Source organism: Lemur catta, chromosome 2, assembly GCF_020740605.2.
Source record: "Lemur catta isolate mLemCat1 chromosome 2, mLemCat1.pri, whole genome shotgun sequence".
NCBI lineage: Eukaryota > Metazoa > Chordata > Mammalia > Primates > Lemuridae > Lemur > Lemur catta.
In genome coordinates, this window is record NC_059129.1 from 124,227,509 (window position 1) to 124,248,527 (window position 21,019).

At 40.8% G+C, this 21,019-nt stretch overlaps 1 long non-coding RNA gene across 2 annotated transcripts in view; it reads left to right on the plus strand.

Moving 5' to 3' along the window:
- LOC123633307 overlaps nucleotides 1–21,019 on the plus strand; it is a 53,469-nt gene that overhangs the window by 24,622 nt on the left and 7,828 nt on the right. The gene's annotated exons all lie outside the window — the stretch shown is intronic.

A 21,019-nucleotide genomic window follows, 5' to 3' on the forward strand; every position in this document is an offset into this window, starting at 1 on the left:
AGAATCTGTAGCAGACGAGTTCTTCCTGTCTAGTCAGAAAAGCAACCTTATCTTAGAAGCACTTACCCATTAGGAAAGAAGGCCTTGCGGATTATGTCAATGTTGTGTCAATTGTGTAAGACTCATGGTCAGTAGGACACGTGAACAAACCTAGTCGTGCTAGAAATTCTCTGTCTCTTTCAGTTCTCCACCCCACATTCCCACCTGCTCTGTGCGCTGGAGGCTGACCTTTACAAACCAACCACATCAAGCCTGATCCTTCCTCCCCTCTGGGGTTCAGTTCAGCCATAGAAGGCCCTGGCAGGGGACAAAATATGGGAGGAGATGGTGTTTGGCTGTACATTCCCTTTCCCTCTTGCCTGCTGGCCTGAGGGCTGACTGTGACTGCATTCCTCAGACTACTACAGTTTGTTTTCTTTTTCTCTTCTCAGGCTTGCTCTCTCTCTGTCACCCAACCTCTCCCCTTCCTGTCCCCCTCCTAGGTCACGCCTCTCTGCCCTTACACCTTCTGCCAAAGAAGAGCCTCAGACAGAGACTCAAGTGCACACAGTCTATTTGGGAACTCAGAGAAGTGAGGTGCAGGAAGAGTGAACGAGATTAGAAGCCAAAACAAGGATGAATTACTGAGTTGGCCACTGGTGCTTAATTCCTCACAATCTGCTGACAAGTATTATGAAATACATCTCAGAACAGTCTCAATTAGCTTTCATCCCTCCTTCCTCAAGGGGGGCACACCCCCACTGACTCGCCCACATTTCTAGGTTGTACATGCCTGAATGCTAGTCAGGGTCCCTCAGGTGCCCACGTCAGAGCCTCAAGGAAGGCCAGGACAGGACCTGAGAGGCATCACTAAGCAGACCAATGGCAAGGCCATGACCACGCGTCTCTAGGAAGGGGAGGGCAGGAGGACTGGTGAAAATAGAGCCCTGCCATTGTTACTCAGAGGTGCTTCACTGCCCCGTTGTTTGTTTGTTTTTTACTTAACCTTGACACACAGTTCCTTCTTTAAACTTGCCTCAATTTCCCTATTTGATGGGATATCTGTTTTCTGTTGTAACCCTGACTGCTTTTCTAGTATTCTGTATCCTTTCAACCATTTCTTCAAGACTTTTCCTCACTATTCTCTATTCCCAAATAATAACACCTACTGGTTTTATTTTCCCCTCTTGTAGTGGGTTGGATAGTGTCCACCCAAAATGCATAGTCTTCCAGAACCTCAGAATGTCACCTCATTTGGAATTAGTTAAGATGCAATTAGTTAAGATGAGGTTATACGGGAGTAGGGTGAGCCTTTAATGGAATATGATCAGCATCCTTATAAGAAGGGAAGAAGAGACACAGAGACAGAGACACTGGGAAAACAGCTCATGAAGACAAAGGTAGAGACTGGAGAGATGCATCTATGAGTCAAGGAAAATCAAAGGTTGCCAGCAACCACCAGAAGCTCAGAGAAAGGCATAGAACAGGTTCTCTCTCAGAATGCCTAGAAGGAATCAATTCTGCCAACACCTCCATTTCAGACTTCTGGTTTCTGAAACTATGAGAAAATACATGTCTGTCATTTTAAGCCATTCAGTTTGTGATGATTTGTTATGATAGCCCTAGGAACCTAATACGTCTCCTTCAAAGACCCACAGAGGTCTGAAAAACACTCATGTTTCATCTTCTTTCAACTCATCAAAACTTATCTGTCCTGGGTTTGTCCTTCAAGGTCACACCTCAGCCTTTACCAGCTAATAGTAGGTGAATAGACTGAGTGTCTTTGCTAATGCTTTAATTAGCTACCTTGGTGCAACACAATATATCTCTTCAACTCTCTTAAACTCTGTCTGCTTAAGGAAGCACTTTAAGAACCCTTAATGGCCAAATAGTGGAGAGTGATTTGATCTGTTCCTCAGATGAAACCCTGCAGGATAGCAGTGCCCCTGCACTCCTAGCTTGAGAGACTCAACCAGGGTGGAGACATTCTGGAAATCCAAATGCCTGCCTACCTGTTAGTTATCCCACCAGTAACTACAGGCACCAGGACTGCAGCCTGTAGTTTTTATTCCTCAGTGGGATAAAATCCTGAATCAGCCAGGTAGGGAAAGAGAAACCACATCAGATGGTAACCGTTTTCTCATAAGCACAATCACCTCTTGATATGCCCTTATTGATAACTCCCCACCTTTGCTTCTCCCTCACCTACCTTTGAACTCCTTTTTGGCACATAATTAACTCTATCCGAAGATAAAAAGGTCAGGAGGAAGAATACACAACTTGCTTCTCTTAGGTTTGCTGCTTTAATGTGGTTCTTTAGATGATGGACATATCAGGCTAAAATGAGGCTTTGCATGCTGTAGGTGTTTTGTTTGTTTCTTATTATCACTTGCATATGTAGTTGGTTGTAAGGATTAAACTCTGCACCAGAGTGGCAGGTGTAGAGTAAAAGTGAATGAATCCCTTCTCAGAGCTATTCTTTAAGTTCCATTTGGAGTCTCACTTTGACTCCAAAGGTTTCTCAGCCTCCTTTGGCACTAGTTGTGTATCAACCATTTATATACTTACTTAATTTTTTTCTGTCTTATTTCCTCAACTTTATTGTAAACTCAGGGCCAAGCTTCACTATACATCATTGTAAAAATATTAATAGTAACATTTATGAGCCCATCCGGTGTGTCTGACACCATGCTAAGCACTTATCCCTGACAATGGCCCACTGCATTAGCATATTAACCCCATTTTAGAAATCTAAAGAGTGAGGCTTATGTCAGACAACTAGTAAATGGCAGAACCAGAATTCACAAGTAAGTCTGTCCCAATTCTAGCCCCTGCTCTCTTAAACATAGTGCTGTCAGGCATGCTGCAAAAACTCCATAGTAATCTTTAAAAATTGTAAACAGATCCTAATTTATCAGATACTGTACAAAACATAAATATGCATGTTGATAATAGAGCTTACTTGGGGAAAAAAAAACCTATATTAAGATCAAGTTTATTCCATAGTTATTTAGAAAATGTATTCTTCTCTTTCTTTTTTCTATTAAACCTTCTCAATTAGGCTTATCTCTGCTACTCTGCAAAACTACGCTTATCAAAATCACTCAGGACTTCCATATCATAATTCAGTGGTCACTTCTCTTCTTTCTTGATATCTCTGCAGCACCAGAAATGTTTGATTAGGGCTTCCTTGAAACACTTTCTTCACTTGGTTTCTAGAACACCATGGTCTCTTGGGTCCTTCTATCTCTCCAGACAGCTCCTTTGCTGGCTGCTCTCCACCTCTGTCTATCTGTTAAGGTCGGCATGCCCCCGGGCTCGACCCTTGGCCTCTTCTGTATCTATCTATACTCAACCATTGCATGATCTTATGCAGGGTCATGGATTTAAATACCATACAGTCAGTTCTGCTACCGCACGACATAGCGTTCCTAAAAATCACTGTGCCGTGCAAAACGTACAGTACATCATGCCCTAACAACCACAGGGGTTATGCAAAAAGTGTGATTGGGACATAATACTCAAAATGCCAGTGACAAAAAAAAAAAAAGGAGAAGGAACCTAATAAAAAGAGTAGCATAATTTTGTACATATTGAATGGTTAAGCAATGCATAAATACTACAATAAATACCATGCTTACCTTGACAAAGACCAGAAGTTTGCTTGTGAAAGGGTTGCAGTTTGTGTGAAGTGGTGGAAAGAAAGTTTTCTGAAATCAGTGGGGAAGCTGTAACAACAGGTGTGAATAGGTGTGGCTCGTAACAAGGGGTGAACTGAAGTTGGCTGGTAGATGTTTGAAGTGTGCTCATGTGAATGTTTTGAGTTGTCCTATACAGTTTGGTTCAGCTGAGTGCAGTTTTGTGCATTTACTTAGTGTTTCCTCCAGAATCAATTGCACATGAGCAAATGCAAAACTCACATTCTATTTAAATTGTTCCCTAATATATCAACCTATATTAGGTCTTCAAAGATTCTATTTCCAAATAAGGTCACATTCACAGGTACTGGGAGTTAGGATTTTAACATATGTTTTTGAGTAACATAATTCAACCCATACCACAAAATGTGCCCCCAGATTTCTAGAAGTCGTACCTAATGTCCCACCAGGATCATTTTTTAACCTTTTATTGACAGCTACCCACAACATGAAAGACTCTGCATCATGTTCCAGCACACACATCCACACACCCCCAACTGAAACGAAAGTGTCACAAAACTTACTTTGTGAGATGCAATCTGGTATTTTTTATTCTATTTTATCTGCCATTGAAAAGAAAACATGCTCATCATGATCCACTAATTGATTTTATGACCCACTGATGAGTTGTGACCCCCCTTTCGAAACACACTGCTCTAGAATGAGAACAAAAACTCCTGTTCTTATGATTAACGATTGTTCCAGAGTCTGTTTATTCATAAGTAAAAAGCGTGTGATTGTTGTTGATTGCATTGCACAGGACACTTGTTGATTCGCTGTATGATAGACTTTTGTTCATCAGAATCCTTTCCACTGTTTTAAGAGTCATTCCATTTGCATTTCCAGCAAAATTTTTTTGCTTTTTTTCTTCCAATTTGTCATACTATCTCACATTTCGGTCACTTTGTAATCTTAAAATTCTTCTTACCCACTGCTCTAGCTCTGTTGGGTTAATAGGCTATTTTAGGGCCTCAGAACATACCTGGGATGTGGAAATGAGCAGAACCAAAGGCCTGAGGGCAGAGGCTAAATGATCTCCTGGCTTTCACCCCCTGTCCTCCTCCTGTAGATTTGAAAGTGGAGGTGCTTCTGTTTGTCCAGCCTCTGTTTTATCTTTGTGGTCTTTGGTGGATTTTACCCTCACTTTTCTTGCAGCCCCTTTGCCTGTAAGGGTGCTATTAAGGAGCACCTCCCTGCTGGTGGGTGGCCGGTGCCAGCTCCTGCCTCTGGTATTGCTCTTCACTCCACCCCAGACAATGTGTTATGCCAGCCAAGGCCCTGAGGCCACTCTGCTAAAACAGAAAAAATTTCCTCCATCCTAACCCTGTTCCCAACTCAATGGGTAATCCCAAAGACATATAGCTCTGTCTTCCCAGTCACTCACATTTCCTGTGGGAGAGCAACCATCGATCATGCTAATTTTGCAAAAGAGATTATTACAGTCCAGCAAACTTAAATAAATAATGTGCCCCTGTCACATCACAAATTAATTGCAAAGTTAGAACTCAAATTCAGGTTCCTGGTGTTCCTGGGGGCTTTCCCATAAGCTATAGTGGCCTTTCATCTATTTCACAATATTGCCAAGAGTGGGCCCTGTTCATCTTCAAATAAACTGGGACAAGCGTAACTATTCAGAAAATACTTATGGTTCTCTGAAGACATTTTGAGTCCTAAACTTGTTGTAAATATTGACCAAGTTGTGATCTTTCTTTTCTCATAATCCTCTTCACATTTTTTTTTCAAGCAACACCCCTCTGCGCCCTACCCCCATCATCACCACTATAGCTCACATTCCTCACATTGAGAATGAAGAATCTGAGATCTCTCTGGTAAAGCAACAAGAACTACTATTTTCCCTCAAGACTAAAATTCTCACTTTCTACACTTTTTTTTTTTTTTTTTTTTGAGACAGAGTCTTGCTCTCTCACTCTGGCTAGAGTGCAGTGGCGTCATCATAGCTCACTGCAACCTCAAACTCCTGGGCTCCAGCAATCCTCCTGCCTCAGCCTCCAGAATAGCTGGGACTACAGGCGTACACCACCACACCCGGCTAATTTTTTCTATTTTTAGTAGAGACGGGGTCTTGCTGTTGCTCAGGCTGGTCTCGAACTCCTGACCTCAAGCAATCCTCCCACCTCAGCCTTCCAGAGTGCTAGGATTACAGGCGTGAGCCACTGGCACCTGGCTTCACTTTTCACACTTTCGAAATCTGTGGCATCTTAAAATTTATATGTGTGTGTGTGTGTGTGTGTGTGTGTGTGTGTGTGTGTGTGTTATGAGAATATCTCTGATGGGTCCACACTGCAAATGGAGCTGAAATACCTAACATTACAAAATTTTTCATGAGTTTTCTAGCATTACAAGACTTACATTGGGAACAATTCTGAAAATTTAACTAATATGTTTTAAATAAGATTGTAGATTTTCCTCTGATGATCAAAGCTTCTGTCAAGACTGGCTGATAACTGAACCTCTTTCTCTTACCTTTGCTTTTTTTCCCCCTCTGGGGTTTTCACTTAGTATCTTACATTCCACATAATTCTACATGAATGCTGTTGACTACTCAGCCTTTTGGCTCATTGTTAAGTGTCTTCAGAGGCCAACAGGTGTGAACTTCCCTCCACTGAGTCTGTAGTCAATGCTTCCTGGAAAATGGCTGCTATTTGGGGGAACAGGAGAAGTTAAGGGGTTTCGCTATAATTTGCACTCCTGACTGGACCATTCAATTGTTTTGGAAAGCCCCTCTGAGAGTAGAATTTTAAACATTAAAAACAAAGGTTTTTGTTTCAGCAGTGATACAGAACCTTGATATTTCAGAACCTTGACATTCAGAACTGAAAGGAACAAAACTCAATGACCCAAGAGAAAACAATGATGAGAAAATAAGTAAACCAAGGCTAGTGTAAACAAAGGCAGAAAAATATATTTTATTACATAAATAAGATTTTTAAGAGCAAGCAGGGGTTGGGTTAAACATAAAAGTGGGAGATAATTTTTTAAAGAAAAATACTTGGCAAAGTTTTCTAGGCCAGCCTACATTAGCCAACGATTTATTTCTGGTTCTTTGAAGTTATTGCTTTGACTCAAGTGAAGGTTTTTCCATTAATAAGTCTAAAGAGGATCAAATAATAGAATAAAGTCTTTATCTATGAAAATATTATCAGTGTTTATTCCTGCTATTGTCAGACCTACATGTGGTCTCCATGAAATGAGGTGTTCATGGTTAGCCTAGGTAATTTTTTGAACTGCTATTATATTTTTTCAGCTCCAAGTAACAGAGAACTTAAATACAGTAGTTAGAACAAACACAAGCTCACTTACTCTCTCACAATAGGAAGTTTCTTGGGATGGCTGCAGTTACCCAATAATGGCAGGGCCAATGTCTCTGTGATTTCTTAGATTTGGTCTTCCCTTCATGATTACAAGATAGCTGCTAAAGCTCCAACTATCAGGTCTGTGTCCAAAAAAGGAAGATCCATGTCCTTTTTCATCTTTAATAATGAAAGCAAAGTTTTCAAAAAAATCTCCAGCAGATATTTACTTCCATCTCATTGGCAAGAACCGTGTCACTTAGCCACTCCAAGGAAGGATAGACTTTTAAGTAGAGGCAATAAAGGGAGAAGAGGGTTAGAGACAGTTGATGAATCACTCAACTCATGTCTGTCAGAGTTTTTGTCTGGATATTTCTGATACATGATAATATGTAATTAATCTTGGAAATAAATAGCTTTGATGATTCTGAGTCACCTAAGTTCAAAACACCAATGTTACCCAGGCTTTTGTTTTTACTGAAGATGAAAAAAAATAAAATAAAATCTTAAAAGCAGCCACACTGGACAGAATAATGGACCCCCAATCATGTCCACATCCTAATCCCTAAAACCTGTGATCTTGAGATGGAGAGATAGGGAGATTATCCTGAATAATCTGGGGGACCAATAGCCCAATATCTTTACAAGTTTCCTTAGAAGAGGGAGGCAAGAGTGTCAAAGCCCCACAAGGAAATGTGACGATGGAAACAGAGGCCAAAGAGAGAGAGAGAGATTTGAATATGCTATGCTGCTGGCTTTGAAGATGGAGGAAGGGACCATAGCTTCTAGAAGCTGGAAAAGGCAAGGAAGTGGATTGTCCCTCTAAGCATCCAAAAGAAAAGTAGCCCTGCTGACACCTTGATTTTAGGACTTCTGACCTCTAGAACTGTAAGATAATAAATTTGGGCTGTTTTAAGCTACAAGTTTATGGTAATTTTTATAGCAGCAGTAGGGAATTAATATAGTAGACCAGATCAAATTAGAACGAAAGCTTCAAATTGCTCTTGAAAAGTAAAAATTAATGCCTCATAAGGGTATGGCTACAAGCCCCATAAATTATTTTCTGTGGGCATGCAAAATACCAATAATAATTGCTAATATTTACTGAATATTTACCATGCTCCCAAAAATGTAAAGTACATGATAGACATTTAATTCCATGCTCACAACAACTCTTTGAGGTACATACTAACAGTGTTGTCTGTTTTTCTCAACATGGATGAATAGACTGCCAGGGGACAGGGAGGCAGGAACTCGGGAGTGACACATGGACAGCAACAGCATCCATGGGCAGCAAGGCTAGAACAGGCCGACCAATGGTTGGTAAGGAGTGTCTGTGAGCAGTGGCACAGGCTCCCCAGGCTCCTTGGAAATAGCTGGCTCGTACACCAGTAGCCTGGGAACCCAAGAGAAAGTGTGGAACACAAAGGGTCACTTAGGAGACTCTCCCAACTCTTCATGAACTCTGGGAAGAACTTGACCCAGGGCTAGAATTCTAACTGAACCACTTAGTGGAATAATGAACTGTACAGTATGCCTTTGTGTTTGTCCTGCACTTGGAATAGACCAAGGCTGGTATTAACAGAGCCAAAGTCTGATAAAGACAATCTGAATAACTTCTCAACAATTTTAGAGAAAAATGCCAATGCTATCAAAAGAGAAAGGTATTCCAGTCTGCTAAAAGTGGTGTTTGAATCTTGATGAGTTAATACAAACAAACAAAAAAGCGTACAGCAACCCTGGCTTTGCACGGTTCTGATACAAATGAGTTTCAGTTAACTTACACAAAGCAAGGGCTACCCATATTAAGTTCTCAGGAGAGCCAAAGGAAAATAATTGAGAAAATTACTCTGCAAGGATTCAGGTATCAAAAATATATTGGATGCTACTGCCTTGGATATTGTATCTATAAAAGGTAAATATTTTAACAGTACATTGAAAATTCTTAAAAGATACATAATAGAATAAAAACAACTCTTTAAAACTCAATGCTACTTATAAGGAAAGTCTCCAAACCTTCAGCTTACTATCAGCTTACTTGGTGTTTTGTAAAAAATGTTCCAAAACATAAGAGAAAATGTAAGTTTTTAAAAAGTGGTTATTGCAATTATGGGTAAGAATAGCTCACGTCTGTAATTCCAGCACTTTGTCAGGAGGAGGTAGAAGGATCCCTGGAGGTGGAGAGTTCGAGACCAGCTTGGGCAACATAGTGAGCCCTTTCTCTACAAAAAATTAAAAAATTAGCCAGGTGTAGCGCCTATAGTCCCAGCTACTTCAGAGGCTGAGGTGGGAGGATCTTTTGAGCTCAGGAGTCTGCAGTGAGCTGTGATCATGCCACTGAACTCCAGCCTGGGTGACAGAGCAAGACCTGTCTCTAAAAAAAAAAAAAAAACCGAATAGCTAAAGTGTATCAACAACTTAATTTTATTTCATGTGCAAACATCAACATGTGAGCCAGGCAGCTTTTATATTATCAGAATAAATATGATCTCAAAGGGACATTGAAGTCCATTGTTTAGCCTGCCTCAATGTGTTTTGTTTATATAAAAAAGGAAAAAAGAAAACCAAACAAAAATATCTTGGTTCAAAGACCTTCCCCTTTTCTGTATTTAAATTGGATTTAGAACTAGTCCAAAATTTTGTCATTGAGCCACATCAAAAAGAGGTCCTAAAATAACCACTGCTGTGTCCCTTGAGGAAAGAATTCTAATCTCATCAAGCTGATTTTTGGATCCCGATTGGAGGGAAAAATACTGTTTCTCATTTTCAGGAAACAAAAGGAAATATACAGCCAAGGAAATTACACTATGAGATGTTAAGTTTCAAAAAATAAATCAAATGAGGTGTCATAAAGGCCGTTTCCATGACTTAGGGATGATTTTTTGAGATCTTTACATTTCAGACTCTTTTTACATCATTGTCCTTTGTCCTAAAACATGACAGTCCTGGCTGTTACTTCCTGTGGATGTAAGGGTGGCTGAATGAAATGAGGCATAACCGGCCGCCTCATCCCTGTTTCCTTCCATTCCTATGACATATTCAGATTGTGACTATGGCTTCCAGGACCTGCTGCTATTTCTGGTGATGCCTCAGATCTGGCACAATGGGCAGATTAGAATTAAGCAGGAGTTCTTCCACTTGACTGGCTTCTTTGTCATTTCCAACTCTTGTCACCTGCATTGTGTGGCTTCTAATTGTGCTTAGTACGCACTTGGAAGGTCTCTCCTTCCTGCCCATTTTCAGGATATTGCACAGGCAACCTTTTTGTTGTTGTTAAATTTAGCACAAGAATCTTAGACACAAATTCAAAAGGATTAATATGCTCTAAACAAAACTAAACAAATCAGAAATGATTGCCACGCAACCATCAACACTGCATAACTGTCTCTGTGTGCCTGTTAAAACTGTTCCTACAACATTTTTTTTTTGTTGACCTTCAACATAGAGTCACTGTAAGGATAACTGTATACCACCCTGATTTTGTCCTCTTATAGAGTTAAAAAGCACGGTTTTTGCACATTCCAAACTGCCTTTAAAATGTTCAAATGTACCATTTTAATATTCAACTATGACCCTTACCTCTTACAGTCAATTAACTAACCTACTCTACCAATTAGCCATCATCTAATGAGCTTGATTCAGCATTATCACTAATAGACATTACAAAAATAAATTGTTTTTACCACCAATAAATTTGGAACATTGATCACAATTTCAAGGCCCACCTCCAAAGGATTCTCAGCATTACTTTTGCTGTGGCCCGCCTCTTGAAAGTTACATAATATACTGAATTTCTATATACTTTTCTCAGCTTCCTTCTACCCCACATTAAGGCTGATGTGAGACTGAGGGAGATAGCTTAAAGCAAGCCCTTTGTACACATGAAGTGTCCCCTTTAATGAATACTCATTAGAGCCCCATTGTGTACAATTCAGAGGGAAATTTTCCTTTCCATTTCCTTGCTTCACATTACATGAAAGGAAAAGACAGTCCATCACTGGCTCTGAATTGGACAGGAAGGACTTTTTTAAAAAATAAATTTTGTTCTGTATATTTGAGGTTTACAACATGATGTTAGAGGATACGTATAGCTAGTAAAATGGTTAACTATGGTGAAGCAAATTAACATACCCTGGTAAGAGACAGCAATCCAAATGCACTCTTCCCTGCCTGTCTTTGCCTATCCCTACAGTGAAACTCCAAGGCCAAATTAGCTTGAATTCCCCAGTGATAATAGTGCTTGCGGGGAAATTTCCTAATACTAAATAAAGCTAAACTGTATTTAACACTTCTGTGCCAGACAATGATCTAAGCTCTTTACACAGTTAATTCATTGCATCTTCACAACTCCATGAAGCAAGGACTATTATTATCTCCACATTAAAGACCCAGAAGCTGAGGCCTAGAGCGGTGGGGTCTTGTGCCAACAGAGTAAAGAAATACCAGGAGCCCGTCGTGACCACTACTGGTGTGGGGCAAGGGCTTAGAGAACAGATGCAGTTGCAGGCACTGGAAGAGGTCATTTTTCAGATTAAGAACAGTATTTGAAGAGGAAAGCCCAAGAATATTGAGTTTAGCACACAGGATTTGACTATAGCAATGGTGAGGCAGTGAAGAACCCACCCTCTTGGTCTGTGCAGCAGGCAGATGACCGGTGGACATCGGGGAGCTCTTCAGCAGTGAGCAGGACCTGGCTGCGGGATCAGGATCAGTTTCTGGGGCTGGAATGTGAAAGCCCAACATGGACTCTAGCACTAAAACAAGTCTGGGTTGTCTGTGCGGCTCCCAGAGAGAAGCATGAAAACTGGAACCAAAAGAAACCAAGTCATCACAACTAGAGTATCAGATGGGGACTGATTTAAGGAAGTGAGAGGCCAGTTATCCAATAGGAAAAGGAGGCTGCGAGCTGAAGAGCAGACCAGGAGACATGTTGAACCTCATTTCCAGCGTGCTTGTGGCTACTGGGAGCCCCGTGATGCTGTTTACCCTTCCTGGCCCAGTGTGGTCGGCAGTCCAGCTACCGGCCAGGAAGGGAAGAAGCAGCGGCCAAGGCTGACAGGAAACCTAAAGCCTAAAACTCCCTGTGCCTTCCACACGGCAAATGACAGGACTCAGGTATCCAACACTAGCACTAAACTCAGTCTTAACTGGCCCAATCCTTGCTCTTTGAGACCAGGGGAAAATAAATTTCAAACTCAAGAAATCTTAATACTCAATTTTTTTTAATGTGGAAAAAAATAACAAACAACCAAAACCTTATGGGATGTCATCAACAAAATCACGGGACAGCATTTGATCCAATAGTATGCAATCATCACAAATCATATTTTCAAGGTATATTTACAATTTACTATAAGGAAATGCACATAATATAAGGGTAGGACCAAAAACAAGCTAACATACCAGAATGTGCTTTGGATTTGCTGAGAGAAATTATATTTTTGTGCAGTAAGGAAATTGTACTGAAAAAATATAGCCTAGTTTTATATAAAACTAAATTGCTTTCATTCACACAATATTGATGGTACTGTTATAAGAATAGCCACAGTGTGTGAAATATAAAAGTGTACTTACTTTCATAACATTTTCATAAAAGTTATTTTTTAAAAGCCTATCACCTGATATGTCTAGAAATCTTAAAAATAACTTAACCACGGATAATTTTTGCCTTTTTTTGGTTAGTCTTTTTTAGTAACTTTATTTTTCTCCTTTTGGAACTAAATAAAAATTGTAAAATTTAAAATTACTACTTGGAAACTAAATTTATTTATGTAAAATTTTCCACATAGCAGATTAATACATATTGACCCTTACTTTTAATAGATATGAACAAAAGTAAAATACTTTTGTTAGGTTTTTATCTGATCTAATTACCTATAGGGAAAAAGAAAAACTTCTTTGAGCATAATTTAATTGTTTGGAAGTTTTGAATGGTGCAGGCTTTCTGTTACTGTAGAATGAGAACCAATCAAGTATAGGTAAATTTTAAGTTACAGAGATTTTTTTGAAACTGTAGAGCAGAGGTAGTGAACTGCACACCCTTTTGTTTTGTTTTGCATGATATCCTAGGCAAGTTTCTTATGCATGAAATTAACTTGTTTGGCCTGCAGGCACTAAAGGGTTGCATCAGCAATCCTTAGAGTATTTGATCGGGGGAGGGATGTTGTTGATGATAAAAAAAAAAAACTCCTTCTTTATTTTCTTCAAGTCTAATGGAGGGGATAGGAGTGGTGTGGCCTAAAGGGAAAAATGGGCTTTGGTGGGAGGGTGCAGATGGGCCAGTTGATCCCCTTTCACACACTGCCAGAAAGAGACAGGGCCCCTGAGCCACAGGGAACCCGAAACAGGCAGGACTGACAGGTTGATGGTTGACGGTTGATGGGTGAGCGGGGTGCGGCTGGCAGAGGTAGGGCGTAGGATTCTCAGGGCAGCCAGGAGAAGGAGTGTGTGAGCTGGTGCCAAGAAACTGAGGATAAAGAAGGAAGAAGAAAGGAGGAGGGACTGGGTCTGCTGTGGGGCACGGGAGCTGGAGCAGGCGCACTGTGGAACCCTTGGTGTGCCTCAGTCTCATTCCACCATCCCTCTCTCATGTATTCTCTGGTCACTGCCCTCCCCCAAGAGCCACAACAGCTAATTCCAGCACCATGGCACAGCTGGGAACCCAGCTCCTCGTTGTCATCCACACACTCACTTGTGGCAGGGATGGGGAAGCTGAGAAGACACTGGGGGGGGGGGTTGTGGGTGTTTGAGGGCAGGTGTCTACGCTGTCTCCACTGCTCCAAGGTAATTCTCACTAGTGTTCAGATTTGGCCCACACCAAGTACAAACATAAAAATACAGCTAGTGCGTGAAGGAATACCTGCCCTCAATCCAATCAGCCTCAGGCTCACTCTCTTCTGATTCACCACAAGCACTTCCCCCACTCATTCTCTCTCTCTAAGATGTTCACAATGACATCACTCCGTGGCTAGAACAGTTCCCAATACAATTATTCATTTATGGCTTATACTTCCAACTCCCCTCATCACGCACACCCACTTTCAAAAAGGATCTGAGGTTTATAAATTGATATTCTAGATAAATTGAAATAGAAAATGAAAAACTATGTGGAGAAAGGGGGAAACAAATATCACCAGCTGATACAATTACTGTCATAGAGCCAGTCAGAAAGAAATTGACTGAGGAAGTTAAGGCTACTAAGTACTATTATCTATGTCTACTAATATCGTAGTGAAAACCATTTCAGTAATAGGAATGAACATCAATTTTATTGTATTCAATCAAAAACTGTGTCTTGTACCTATGCAGGAAAATAATCTCAAAGCTTAGAAAATTGGTTAATATCAACCTCAGCAGAAAAGACCCTAGATAGCAATAGCTGTATGAAGGCAATCATTTGGCAAAAATCAAATACGAAAGACAAACATAAAAATATTTAGTCACCAGTGTGTAGCCTGAAAATCAAGTAAAGTGAGGCAGTGTTGAGTAACAAAGATGACAATAAAAAAGCATGGATTTAGAAATCGGGACAGACCTCCTGGATTCAGTGTAGCTTCCCATTAACTAGCTGTGTCACATAACCTCTCTGTGCTTCAGCTTATCAATACCTAAATCTTTGAAAGTCTGTTGTGAGAAACAGCAAAAGGTCTCTAATGAACCTACTACAGTGCCTGGAGCACAAAAGGCACTCAGTAAATGGCATTTATTAGTTGAGCACCTACAATGATCCAGGCATTAGGAGTAGAGTAGGGAATGGAAAAAAAAATCTTTGTCTTAATGAGGTTTATACTGTGATGGGGGCAGATAGCCAAAAAGTAAGCAGGGAAAGAAGAAGCAACCCAGGGAGATAGGGAGGGAGGGAGAGAAGAGGGATCTGAAAGTGATATTTTCTGTGAAAAAAATGCCAAAGTAATAGGGTGGAGGGTGTCTTGGGACAAGGGATAGCTCCTCTAGCTAAGCAGTCCCAGAAGGCCTCTCTGAGGAGGTGACATTTTCTCCAAATGTTGAATGATGAAAAAGGAAGTGAGAGGACCAGAATAAACTTAGCCTCATTTCCAGAGACAAAAAGAAGACGAAGAGTGACAGAAGAGGAGTATTCTAAGCTATGGGGGAAGATACATGTTAGGTCCAACGCCTTGCGTGGAACCAGTTCAAGTACACCCTTGAGGGCACTACTAGAGCTTAGATTTAAATTACAATGGGAGAGATGGGAGGCTTTTAAGCAGGGGAAAGATATGATCAAATGTAATCTTTAAAAAGAACATTTTGTGTGCTGTGTGAAGAATGAAGGGGAGCGTTCATGGGTGGAGAAGGCATGGAAGCAGGCGGACCAGTTCGGAGATTGTGGGATCAGTTTAGGTGAAAGGCAATTGCTGCTCAGGCGAGCCTCCAAACAGTGGAGGAGATGAGATGTGATGGATTGGGGATGTATTTTGGAGGTAGAGAAGATGGGACTTCCTGAAGAATTGGATAAGATTGGACTTCCTGAAGAATTGGATGAGGAAAAGAGATGAGAGCCAATTCCCAGATGTCAGACTTGAGCCACAGGCTGATCAGAAAGGTGATGTCATTTGCTGAGAGAGGGAAGAGCAGGGGAGAGATGATTTGGGATCGATGGTGTTAAAATTGCCTGACATCAAAGTGGATATGCCAAGTAGGCAGTTGGACATACAATCTGGAGGTCAGGACCATACCTGGCAGATAATATTTGCATAAAGTGTAATGCAAACTTGCATTATGCAAAACGCCCAATTCAGTTTTACCAAATTGAAAAATAAAGAAAAGCTTAACCCTCTTAAAAGGTGATATTTACTGTTTTTGACATCTCACTGTTGTGAAATTAGATCTTCTTGAAAACATTTATTTAAATGACTCTTAAGCTACTTTTATCAACACACAAGGGTTGGCTCAGTAAAAACCATAATTTCTCTGTAATTAATAATTTATCAAAATTTATCAAAACCTGATAAAAGCAGGTAATGAATGATTCAGTTCCATTATCAGAAACATGGTATTCTTATCAACAAAATTCTTATAAAACACAGGTCACTAATTCCAGATAAAATTCTGCTTCACTGGTTCATATCTTCTCATGGGCATAGTTAAAATCCTTCTTTCTGGAAGGAAAAGAGGAAGAGAGGTGCCTTCAGAGTTGTGTTTTTCTTGATATCCTAATGCTAGCCAAACTAGCCTGCATTGATCATGATAAACTGATTTTGGTTGAATTCCTCTATTCTGCTCTTGGAGGGTGCTATGGCTAACCCATTCCCAAGATCTCAGATATGTGATATGAGGTGATAAATCCCATCATGATGCTATATACAAAAACTCCCACTGAAGTGAGCATTGGCAGTGGCTAGAGCTTGCCTGCCCCTACTCTAATACCCAGTTAAGCCTATCTTGGGAAATCAACTATTTGTGAAGTGCCAATTGCAGTGACACTTACTATTCCTTATATGTCTGCTGTATGCCAGGCACATGCAATATCTCATTTTAACCATCACAACACATTTACAAGGTTTTTACTTTAGAGATGAGAAAACTGAGGCTCAAAGAGATTATTACTTGCCCAGAGGTGGAACTTGGGTTTATACACAATTGTGTCCAGACCCAAATGTAGTTCTCTACCTAGTGTATAATGTTGTGCCCATCAGTTAGATAAACGTCATGGAGAAGTTACAGTGGCAATAGAGCAAGATGAAGACATAGGGGTGAGTTTTGCAATGACTGCAACTTACTTTCACATGGCTCTGCAAACACATACAACATACAGCTAATTCTCATTTGCAGTAGCGATGTTATATAAAGTCTCCACGAACACTGCCTTAGCAAATACTGAATAATTGCTCCTAGGGCAAATATAGGTCACAACATTTCTGTAACCAATCCATATATAACCTTGTTTTATGTGTGATATGGTCTAAAGACACCTTATTTAATATATATTGGTTTTGATTAATATTGAACTCATGGCCAATAACGCTATAACTCATGACTGCATGAAGCTTTCTAACACAAGTATTTTCTCCGTTAGGCATATCACAGCCTTCTAGAGTTTAGGAACACTAGACAGGACTTCAGCAGTATGCTCAAGGGCCATTTTAAACAGTGAAGTCACCAACAGAATTTAAAAAAGGACGCTTGTCTTATTATAGAAGATCGAGGGGAGATAGATACAAGATGCATGGCCCCTGCTATCAGGGAGCTTCTAGTCTATTAGGAGAGACAAGATTATCCCAGTGAAACACAGGGAGGACAACATAATTGAGTATGTGAGGGCGTGAGGAGAGTGTTTCATATTGAACTATGTGTTCTGGCTTTTGTCCTCCTTTTTTCCAGATTTTTCAAGCACCAGTGATACTTTTTTGTATATGAGCTTCTTTAAGGGGAGGGCAGGTCAACCTAAAACAAAGCAGTCCATTAAAGTTGTGACTGGATTTCTTGCATGCAGAGTAGAAACTATAATCTGAAAGCTGAAAGCCTTTTTATTTCTAAGAACCAAGTTTTGTTCAGTGAACTAAGCTGGTTCCATGGAATCTAAGATCTTGAGCTAAGACACAGGTTTTCCTCCCGGGAATCTGCCTTGGAAAGTACTATTAAGATTTTCCTAAACATATCTGAGTGTCTTTACCACAGTTCATCTAAGGTTTGACCACAAGAGGGAACAGATTTTGCTACCAGCTTTGCTGAGCTTCAATGATCAGGAACCAAGTTTTGTGGATTGAGCATTGAGTTTCCACTAACCTCCGCAGAATGGTGAAGAGTGGCAGTTGAGATATATATATATATATATATATATATATATCTTCCTACCCAAAAAGGAAAGAAGGATTTCCCAGTGACCAAGAAGAGGAAATGCAGAGAGAATAAAATAGAGTGCTTAATAAGAATAAGACAGCTGGTAGCAAAATCTGTTCCCTCTTGTGGTCAAACCTTAATAGTACTTTCCAAGGCAGATAAGGAAAGCCTGTGTTTTAGTTCAAGCTGCTATAGTAAAATACCATGGACTGGGTGGCCTAGACAACAAACATTTATTTCTTGCAGTTCTAGAGGCTGGGAAGTCCAAGAATAAGGCGCCAGCAGATTCAGTGTCTAGTGAGGGCTCACTTCCTGGCTTTTAAACAGCACCTTCTCATTGTCTCCTCACATGGTAGAGAGAAGTAGCAGCTCTCTTGGGATTCTTATAAGAACACTAATCCCATTTATGAGGGCTCCACTCTCAGAACCTCATCTAATCCTAATTACTTCTTTATGGCCTCACCTCCTAATACCATCACATTACAGAGTAGGGTTTCAACATATGAATTTTGGGGGGACATAAGCATTCAGTCCATACCAGCCAGTTTCATGGAAAAGCATTTATTTTGAATGCCATTGAAGCAACACGGCTCCTGGATCATGGCTTAGCCATGACTGAAGGAGGTGGTGAGGCAGCCAGGCCACGGCATAGCCTTGCAGGGCCCTTCATGTCACAGGCAACTCAGGATAGGCAACTGAGGGTTTTTAACCCTCAAGGAGGAGAATGGAGGGCAGGCAGGAAAAATAAAAGCTTTTGCTATCAGCAAAAAATGGAATCTACAAATGTAGCTGAGTTGAGTTCAATTACAGAAAAATAAAAATTGTTACATTTTTTCACACCCCAATGTGGCTATAAATTGTAAACTTGCTCCATGTTCTACATCCTGATGCACCATCAAAAAGCCCCATAGCCTTGCAAAGCTGAGTGAAGTGAGTGAAGCCAGGAACTGGCAAGGAGTGGTGAGGCTGGGCCCTGGCTCAAAGGCAGTGCCTGAGCTGCAGAAGCAGCAGAAACCTACTAGGGGAGACAGACAGCTGGGATCCTCGGGGTGCAGCTGTGAAGTGAGAAATCACCCGAGGGGGATCGTAAGCACTGTGGCAGAAAAGCTAGTGGATTTGGCTCTTCCAAAAAGCTCATTGCCTTTCAACGAGACCCTCAGTTAAATGGGCTGAAGGTGTTCTACACGCTACACACCAGACCCAAGCAGGCCAATCAGTGGCCCTTTCCCAGGAATTTGGAATTGGAACACAGGGGCTCTAGTTTCCCAACACTCAAAGTTTACCATACTTGAGACTCATGTGAGATTCCCAAGCTCCACTCCTGTATATTCAGGGCTGAAGCTGAAGGATCTTTGATCTTCAGGATGTGTCTGATACAGCAGGTTTTAAGCTCGAGAATTGGTATTTTAACTAGTACCTTGATGAATCTAAAGGAAGGCCATGGATCACAACTTGAGAAGCAAGCTTCTGGACTGGGAGGTTCTCTAGCGCTATGGTGAAAACCTTTGGTCATATAAATGGTGATGCAGAAGAAAGATTTAGAGAGAAAGAAGTGTAGGCAGATGTGCAGAGAGAAGTTGTGAGGCCCCAGGAGTCGGGCTAATCAATCACCCTTTTCTAACCCTTCTCCTTTGCCTGCCTTGCCCTGGTATAGATTAGAAATCCTAAGCACCTTTGCCCAGTCTCCTTTGAAGCCAGGAGGTCATGTGATATATTTTCGGCCAATGGGAGGTACGTGGAAGTCTGCTTTGTTGAAGGAGGGCATTTTGGGAAAGCTTTTGCTTTTCTGATGGAGGGTAGATACAGGGGCAGCTGCCCATTTTTAGCCTGCTTTCTCCTACATGATGCCTGGAGCTGCAACAGTTATCTTTAATCCATGAAGCAATAGGTACAATCAAGAGCCAACACACTAAGGATGCAGAGTGGGAGGAAAGGCCTCTAGTGACAGACTCAATGTCCCCACTCTTGCTATGGCACATGCATAGAGTAGAATACGTTGAAATCTTTAGTGACATATAAGAAGAGTGCTTATAGACTTTTAAAAAATCTGTGTAATCAGGGCCCTGAGAATAAAAGTGTGGGTGAGCACATTCTCCAGGAATCCTGGAGTGGTATAAATGACAGGTAGGGCCATTCCCTGCTGGTGGTCTTACACCATGATTAGGTAGAAACAGTTGAGAGCAAGGGAACATGTCTCGTAACCAGTTCCAAAGCCATTCCAGCAGGGGCACTTTGAGATATGAAATAGAAAGCTAATTGCCCAGCTAAGAAAGTGAATTGCCTAGATTTCCCTTCAAATTATAGTGAAGTTCCAACAAGACATATATAATTAGCCCACAGACTATGTCAATATGGCATAGTTATAGGCCAGGCGAACTTAAAACACCTAGTCTCAAAAAACTGAAGTTAATAGGAAAGGCAGTTAAAAATGCCATGACAAAACCAGAGAAGATTACCACAGAAGGACCACAACCTATGAACAGTGGCTCAGGTCGGAATCACCCTGGCCTGGGCAACCAGACGGCAGGGCCCACCTAAGTCCACTGGCCAGCAAACCCACAATGTACAACCTCACATTTTGATCTAAAAATCTTTTATACTCAGGATGGTACAATGACTAAAATCCTAGAACAAGACTTACTGAAAACCTAGGAAAATACAAAATAAGATTAAGAAGCAAAGTCAAGTCCATCATACTTTTTAAACCAGAAATGAAGTGAAGGTATTGAAACAGTTTCATTAACCATAGTAACGTTTTACGTTATTTTGCCTACTACTTAAGGTGTCAGAGAATGTATTCGTTTCCTGTGTCTGCTGTAACAAATTACAAACTTGGTAGCTTAAAACAGAAATGTATCCTCTTATAGCTCTGGAGGAGGACAGAGTAGTCCAAAATCATGGTTGTGCTGCCTCCAAAAGCTCCAGGAGAGAATTCATCCCTTTTTAGTGGCTGCAGTGTTTCTTGGCTTGTGTCCTCATCCCTCCGATCTCTGCTTCTGTGGTCACTTGGGCTCCCCCTCTTCTGCATGTCTGTCTTATCTCCCTCCATCTTCTAAAGACACTTGTGATGGAGTTAAGGCCCATTCAGATAATCCAAAATAATCTGCCCTTCTGATATGCTTGATTTGTGATTTCATTTACTATAAATTTAAATTTATGATCAATGTGTGAAAGTTTAGGGAATTATGTTCTTGATTTATCATTTGGACAAGAAGTATGTGGAGGAGAGTTGCT